Source organism: Tachypleus tridentatus, chromosome 13 (assembly GCF_004210375.1).
Source record: "Tachypleus tridentatus isolate NWPU-2018 chromosome 13, ASM421037v1, whole genome shotgun sequence".
NCBI classification, from domain to species: Eukaryota; Metazoa; Arthropoda; class Merostomata; order Xiphosura; family Limulidae; genus Tachypleus; species Tachypleus tridentatus.
In genome coordinates this window covers 36,713,109-36,722,427 of record NC_134837.1, presented here as the reverse complement: position 1 = coordinate 36,722,427, position 9,319 = coordinate 36,713,109, and positions in this window count along the sequence as shown.

Sequence of the window (9,319 nt, the reverse complement as noted above, 5' to 3'; positions counted from 1 at the left end):
GAAAGTATGTTTTTTAAATAATGATGTTTATAGAACAACGACAGCTCAAGGAAGCATGCCGAGAAACTTGTCGCGTATGATCAATCGATATATAGTTTAAGAAGAAGTGACACTATCAAGAACAACAGAAGAGTTATTTAAGACAGAGATTCAGAGAAAGCCGCTGAAAAAACACGCTATTAGTTTAGATTGGAACAAATAGACAATATCAAGGTTAAAATTGATTATTCAAGCTATAAACTAAAGATGAGAAACTGTCCGTTATAAAAGGTCCTAGAAAAACCGCCAGAATATTCAAATTCCAATAAGCAATTTAACATGATCAAGATCATCATTTAGAAGATTTTCATCTCAGATCTCATCTTGATCAGTAGAAGAAAGGAGATTAGTCAAGAAGGAATCGAGGAACAAGTATAGAAAGTGTCTCTAGCTATTAGTGAAAACCAGGCCACTTCACGCCCAACCTCTTAGTAAGTAATTCTAATGATATTATTCCGTGACATCAGTCATCATGTTAATAGAATTAAATGGATTATCTATGATAAACGTCAATAAAGACAACTGTATGTGTGTGTGTGTGTAAATACTAATTGTTTGAAAGCTTGAATAAAAGTGTTATTGGACGTCTTTATGTCTAGTCTCTTTGTTTTAACCATAAACTCTCGAGTTAGTGTCTGTGTGCTCCGTTCGCTCACTACCTTCTGATTTGAAATAAATATTTCATGTAACAGCAGGTAGTATTAGTCGAACTCCAGTGGCTACACCGAGAGAATCTACTCGGTCTGCCTGCACGTCAGCCAACGATTACGTTATACAGCAAAATGTATGAATGTTTGTTTGTTTTTTAATTTCATAATGCTGAAGCCGGGGCAGATCCATCCGCACAAATAGGTCCCCGAGGCGCTACACACTTAAAGTACGCAATACCACTATATCACTGTGAACGCAATGTCGCCGTAGATTGTTCTATAGACTCATTAAATGAAACTGCTAGGATATTAGGATGGACTAATATTTTGAGGCGAAGGACTGCAGAAGAAGCAAAACGTGTCATTAGGGCTCATGACATATTTCAAGAAACTGTACATTTCCAGTTTTTAACACGTAGATTAACGAAAGAATACGGTAATCGAGAAACACTCAGAAAAATAATGTTATGATTAAGAAATATGAATCAGAAGAAAGGTGAATCTGTTCGAGTGTTTGGACATAAGCTGCAAGAGTTATGTGATAGATTGCGCTGAGCTTATCAACATTCAGATGAGATGATGATTCATGATATACTACACTCCGAGTATGAGCAAGGTTTCATCAGTGATAGAGCTCACAGTAATGTTAACGAGGCTAATACCCCTCGAGGAATTCACATTATTAGATCTGACTGAAGTAGCAACTAGGGAGGAAAAAAGAGAACAACAGTCCTACAGGTACCATCAGTCTGTTATAAGAACAGTAACTGAGGACGAAAAGGACAAAGCAATCAGACAAAACATATAACGTAATCGTGGTGGGCTTACAACGGTTTGAGTGGGGTAAGGATGGCTACACAGCAAAAAATTGCTTTACAAAGCCAAATTAAAGAAAAGCTTGTAGCTTGTTTTAATTATGGTACTAAAGACCCCGTAGCTCGAAACTGTAAACCTCTCAAGCAGGTTGAATACAGAAAAGCTCCAAAGCCTGGGAATTTTAAAGAAAATTTTCCTAAAAAGAATAATACTTCTGAAGTAGGAAAAAAAAGGTGATCACTTTCGGGATTGCCGAGCGAAAATTGAAATAGTTTCGGAAGTATGTGTAAAAGATTGAGTATCTATAATATTAACGAAGTGTCACCAGTAGTTGTAGTAGAAGTAGATGGTATAGCATGTCGGTTATTGGTTGACCAAGGCGCTCGATCTTCTTTGTTAAATGTACAATTTGTGCACAAAAATCCGACATTGTTGAATAATGCTTGGAAGGAAGGTTCCAAAATTTATTTTGAAGTCCATAACAGAACATCCTATTAAAACTCTAGGTAAATATAGTGTTCAATTAAGAATTGGATATTTAGAGTTACAACACTTGTTTTACATCTGTAAGCAAATAGATCTGGATACAGATGGTGTTATAGGAGAAGACTTTTTAAGATCTTATTACACTCAAATATCTCTTCAGGTAAGACATGCATAGAAACGGAAATATTACGTTTTGAAGGGCTTGAGCCTCCAAAGTTATATGCTAAAGTTAAGACAAATGATATCTTCCCGCTCGCTAAAGCTAATTGTAAGACGCCTAATGCTAATACTAGCAAAGTTAAGAATCATCCGTCCAAATGCGAAAGCGCTGAGTTCCCAAAGCATAACGATACACGACAAAGCGGAGAGATAAGAACAAAAAGTGTTTTAACAGAAATCCATCAGATAAGAATGTAAATCTAACAAAAGTAATAGTGACGATAGTAATAAGATAACAACAAGTAATAACGAAGTAAGACAGAGTAAATTAGAAAATACAGTTTTTTAAAACAGGGAAATAATAATTTAAACCCCTCAGATGACTTTACACTTATGACTATTGTGATTTGTGCATAGAATGTCAACAGCGAAAGAGAAGTCCGCATTTTAAAAATACTTCCTTACAACGAATGCCAAGTTTAAACACACCATTTCAGTTAGTAGCTATGGATGTTTCAGGTTCATTATATGCTTCATACACAAGAAACAAACATGTGTTAGTAGTCGCAGGCTACTAAACTAGATATTTAGAAGCTATATGCTTGCCTCATCAAAAAACAGAAACGGTGGCAAAGAAATTTGTAAATAACATAATACTTAGACACGGTTTACCACAGTACTTACTAACAGATAGAGGTAAAAACTTCGTTTCTAAATTAATAAATGATATTTTTAAATCGTTAGGTGTCAGAAAAAATTGGAAGAACTGCTTTTCATTTAGCTGCTAATGGATTAGTAGAAAGTTCTAATAGAACTTTGCTGGATATGATCTCTAAGTATTGTGAGAAAAATCAGAAGACCTGGAATGAACAAGTTTCTTTATTACTGTTCGTTTATAGAAGTGCCGAAAATTAATCTACTCAGGAAAGTCCATTCTTTTTATTACTTTGAAGAGATGCAAGCGATATTAACTCTTAAAAGATTTAATAATCCAGTGGATTATGACTACAAAGCTGAACTACTACACTTTATGCAGACAGCATTTCAATTAGCTGATGAGAATTTAACCAAAGCTGCTGAACGTAGGTAGAAACAAGCAAATAAAACGGCAAAGTCGAATAAGATAAAATTAGGAGATAAAGTTCTGTATATATTCCTATTGTTAAAAAAGAGAAACACTAATAAATTAGCAAAACTATAGAGGGGTTCTTTCAGATTACTCAGACAAACAAGCCCAGTTAACTCCAAGAAATCTATGGAAAAATAAAATAGTTAGTACATGTCACTATGACAAGATGATTAACGAAACACAGATGGCTGATAAACAAGAAAATGTCGAAGTAGAATCTGATAATTCAAACTAACTTGATTTATCTTATTATGATGAAGAGATAAGTGAAGCCGAGATGGAAAACTCTGAATTAGAGGATGCTGGTACCGTAGTGGTTGATGGAAGAGCTGACATGGATGACCTAACAAGTCGTGTGTCTGGTGAAGTCAACATCTCAGCAGATAAGGATACAATGCCAAATACTCCTATAACGACGCAAACTGATACAGTAGCCCATGATTGCAACCTTGGATCACGTAATCCTGTATCAACTCAACCAGAAGTGACCTTTACACTTACAAGGAGACGAGTGAGGTTCCATCCACAAGTAGTTGCACATAAATCTAAAAACGATATTATCAAAATTAACATTAATTCTGATGAAAAATGTAGTATGCTAGAAGATGTTAACAATATGTTAAGCTATTTGCCTAGTTGTTATTATATTTTAATACATTTAAGGTAGAACAAGTATAAACATTGTTGCATACGTCTTGTAAATGTATTTTATGTGTTTATTATTATATATTTATTTCTATGTGTATTAGTAGCAGACATATCAGCAGGTTTACTAGGATCATTATACTATGGATGATCGGAAAGGTGGATGAGTATAGTACCATTAAGAAATAAGATGGGTATGATTTTTGTTAAATGAGGAAACTTTATATTATCGGGAAATAAATGGATAATTGTTGAGGATATACCATTTCCGCAGTATGTCCAGTAACTAGTTCGACTACGAGAAGAATTAATATCATTCGAGAAATCACATAACGCAAGTACTCGTCGTAGTTTTGACAGTAACAGAAATGCCAATTATTTCAAATAACTGAGTGTAATGATTGTAGACAGAGCCCGTACAGATATCGTACAACCATTGGATACAGTTTGGAGTCATCCATGCCTGTGGATCCATCTGTGGCTAAACTATAAACACTGTTAGTAAGTATGCTTGAAATCATTTTGTCATCTTCACAACCCAACATTTGTACAATGGCTGTAGTTTTGGTTCTAAACCAGCCATTTGTTTCTCGCTATATCAGAGTCTGGGAACATTTGTCTGAATAGATGTCCTGGATGATCGGCTACAGCCGCGAGTAAGTTATGAGCAATGACGAATTACGTGCACATCACTTCTGCTTTTTTGGTTTCATATTCTGAATTCTTACTCATAAATGTCGTTATCTGCATCGTTTTTGTCTTCGCCTCAGCCTTTTGTTGGTGAGATGCCGATTTCGTATGTCTAGAACAATCGTTTATCCCGCCATACGGCACAGTAAAATCGATGTGACAAACTGTACAAAACGTATGACTGTCACTGACTTTTGATGCAAAGACCGGATATTTTGCACTATACTCTTTCCTAAATTTTTAATTCACAGTTTTAGTCCTTTTAGATTTGTCAGAAACATGACAATCTGGTGAACGAGGCCTCTTTTTCTTCCATTTTGCGAATGATCGCATTGTCGCTTAGAAAACGAGAAATACCCATCTACGCGAGCACTGATTGGCTAATAAGAACTTATGACGTAACTATGGATTCCCCATGTACCCACTATGGAGAAGCACCGCGCTCAAATTATTGGTAGACGTCGGAGATACAAATATTTTTTTTATTATTTCAAGCACAAACATGATTATCGCAAGTAGCCATTTGGACTATGTCTTTCATTTATTATCAAAATTTATTTGTATCTTACTACAAATTTTCTTTTCACCCTTTCAAGCCCCAGGGGAACAATTTATCACTTTATTGTATAAGCCTATATCATATATAATAAGTTGGGAGTTGAAACAAGTCGTAATATTTGTTTGCATGAGCGTATAGTCATAATGTATACACCAAAATCGTACTGATTTCTCTCAAATCATAATGGTTGGCATCTCCGCAGTAATACAGTGGTACCTCGGTTCTCGAACGACACCCTTCTCGAACAATTCGGTTTTCGGACATATTGCTTCAGAAGAAATGTCTCGGTTGTGGAACATAAACTCGGTTCAAGCTGTCGTGGCCCGAACCCCCGAAATAACCCGACTGACGACCCGAACGACACTTCGACCATTTCCGGCCCACGCCAAGCTGCCCAAAACATTTTACCCACACCTGTCACTCAGCTCACATCCCCGCTAAAATCTGCTGTGAACGTTCTCGTTTTTTCTTTTTTTGTTGTTGTTTTTCTAAATATTCTGTTTAAATAAGCCACCATGGGATCAAACAACAATAATGAAAGCTGCAAACCAAAAAGAAAAGTTGTTAGAGCTACAATTGAGGTGAAAAAAATATCTCATAGCGAAGTATGAGAGTGGTGTTTGCGTGTCTGATCTTGTTACATAGTTTGGTATGGCGAAGTCTACAGTCTGCACCGTACTGAAAAATAAAGAGGTCATCAAAGGAGCTGATGTTACAAAAGGAGTGACAGTGCTCACGACACAAAAATCACAAACAATAGAAGAGGAAGAAAATCTGTTGTTGATTTGGGTAAACAAAAACAGTTAGCTGCTGATAGCATTTCTGAGACCATCATTTGCGAGAAAAACACCCCTGGAACGAGTGCTGATACAAGTGATGCCTTTAAGGTTAGTAGGGGTGGTTTGGAAAATTTAGGAAGAGAAGTGGCATACATAGTGTGGTGAGACATGGTGAAGGTGCCAGGCAGAAACAAACATCATTAGACAAGATTTTAGTGAGAAATAGGTGCAGTGAGTCTCAAGCAGGTTGAAGCGGTGCAAAGAGACAGAAAATAGAAAGAACCCCAGAAGGAGAGTTACCTGACGTTTTAATGGAAGGTGACTCCAATTCCAAACAATAATAAACCTCCTATTCTCCACGTTCCTCATTACCTTTCACTTGCGCCATCAGCTCTCCTCAGCACAAGTAAAGTTCAGTTAAATTTTCATTTATTGTTTTTTTTATTGTGTTTATAGTCTTTGTGGTTGAATTTATGCATGTAAGTATTATTATACAGGTATAAATAAGCAACATGTTTACTCAAAATGCTTCAAAGCGCGTAATTTTTGAATGTTAGTAATGGATTAATTTAATTTACAGTACTTCTTATGGGAAAAATTGTGATGACGAGAAAGCTTACTTGCGGAGAAAAATATATATTTAAAAACGGCTCGTTTGGGTTCAGAATTTTTTTTTACGTTTCGACTTTCTTCGGTCATCGTCAGGTTCACGTAAAAAATTTCTGAACACAAACAAGGTGTTTCTACATATATATATTTCTCTAATAAGCAATTTAACATGATCAAGATCATCATTTAGAAGATTTTCATCTCAGATCTCATCTTCATTAGTAGAAGAAAGAAGATTAGTCAAGAAGGAATCGAGGAACAAGTATAGAAAGTGTCTCTAGCTATTAGTGAAAACAAGGCCACTTCACGCCCAACCTCTTAGTAAGTAATTCTAATGATATTATTCCGTGACATCAGTCATCATGTTAATAGAATTAAATGGATTATCTATGATAAACGTCAATAAAGACAACTGTATGTGTGTGTGTGTGTAAATACTAAGTATTTGAAGGCTTCAATGAAAGTGTTATTGGACGTCTTTATGTCGAGTCTCTTTGTTTTAACTAAAAACCCTCGAGTTAGTGTCTGTTCGCTCACTACCTTCTGACTTGAAATAAATATTTCATATAACAGCAGGTAGTATTAGTCGAACTCCAGCGGCTACACCGAGAGAATCCACTAGGTCTCCCTCCACGTCAGCCAACGATTACGTTACACAGCAAAATGTATAAATGTTTGTTTTTTAATTTTACGCAAAGCTACTCAATGGTTATCTGCACTAACCGTCCCTAATTTAGCAGTGTAAGACTAGAGGGATGGCAACTAGTCATCATCCCTCACCGCCAACTCTTGGGCGACTTTTTACCAACCGTCACATTATAACGCCATCACGGCTGAAAAGACGAACATGTTTGACGAGGCGAGGGTGGGAACCCGCGACCCTCATATTACGAGTTGCACGCTCTAACCCACCTAGCTATGACGGGTCATATATAAATATTAAGTGCAACGACTTTTTAACCAGTCTTCACTCCAGCAGCACGATTAACCACGATCAAGCTACTTGTTCTTACAATAATGGACATAACTGTATATATACATAACAGCGTTTTTGGACAACAAATAAAACAGACTCTAAAACATAGTGAGATATTACTTTGAATTACTTATGTTGTAAGCAGTCTTCTATTGATATTCAACAAAGAATTGCATTTGAACATAAAAGCACTATATTTCGTAACTAGGTATTTGTTCATTATAAATGTGACAAATAGAATTATCATGTTATGCGTTCCTGTTCATATGAACGTTTATATCCTTAAAAGTACAATAACCTTACACAGAAATTTATTTTTGACGAAGTACAACTTTGTGAATTTGAAGTTCAAAATGGGTTATTGGACTATCTTGGCTGTCCCAACCTGTAAACTAAAATTTATTTTTTAATAGTTTTAGTTAATTAAAGCTTGTCAAGCTTTTCATTAACACGACTTAAATTTATTCTCTCAACAAAATCCAAAGGCAACCCATTTCAAAGGCCAGAAATAAAACAGCTGAAGATGACTCCTATTTTGGCACAATTTATATTTATGTCCCCAAGTCCTACTATTTTCTCCATTAAATATGAAAAATTTGTGTATCAACATTATTAATTCTCTTTATAATCTTAAACACCTAAATTAAATCCCTTCTAACTCTTCTGTTTTTGAAAATAAAACAATTTCACAAATTTAACCGCTCCTCGTATGACAAACTCTCAATTCCAGGCACCATTCTGATAACCCTTCTCTGAACCCTTTCCAACAATTCAATGTCCTTCCTAAGGTGAGGAGCCCAAGACTGAACACAATACACTAAATGTATGACCTAACCAATGACCTATATATGAAATTATAACCTCTACAGACTTGGATTGAATATTTCTTAATCTATTCGATTTATCTAACCACACGAAAGTTACATTTCCCTAGTTCAAGTTAAATCAAAACAAAACTGCAACTCACTGTTAAACTTTACTTTTTGTTTTAAAGTAACTAACGGTATTAACAATGTTAGCCAGTTTTCTTAATTACATGAAATGTTTTACTTTTCTTTTATACCTTCCTTCACTCTAATATATTTCATGCTTGCCTATAACTTAAATTTAAATGCAAGAATTCTGTGCGTAATACTGTTTATTTGTTGTTCTTTTTCATGGTTCTTCTTAAATTTGGAAGAGTATTGTATATATTTATATTACAAATTATATTACTTTTTTATTTTGTATTTCCCGTATTTAATTAACGTAATAAACCTTCCTGTGTCAGAAATCGGCATGAAATTACTAGGGTAAGGACAAGATATTACTGTTGAATGATAAAACAAACAAACATCTGTGTTAGAAGGTAACTGTACGATTTTTTATTTTAAAATACTATCAAAATCAACATTGTAACTTAGAGCCATTTATTTTCAATGTTTAATATAGGTGGACTTTTATTGAGCAAGAAAAATGTATTATGATTAACCTGAAAGATCCCTTGACTGTGATTAGCCCCTACATTGCAAGCTCCACAGCAAACACGTTCGTGTTGCTGATGCTCCGTTTTTGGTCGAGTCCATTTTGTTAAGGTAAAGAGGTATACGTAAAAATAATTCCGAAATTAGTATGTGTAATGGGGATGATTCTACAGATAAACTATATTTGACATCAGTAGCCTAAGTAAAACAACGATGAAATTTAGGGTATCTCAACTTCTTTTACCCATCTAAGAACGGTTATCTAATATTATTCCTTACCTATTCTTGAAAATGGGAATAGTTAATCACACGACAATCA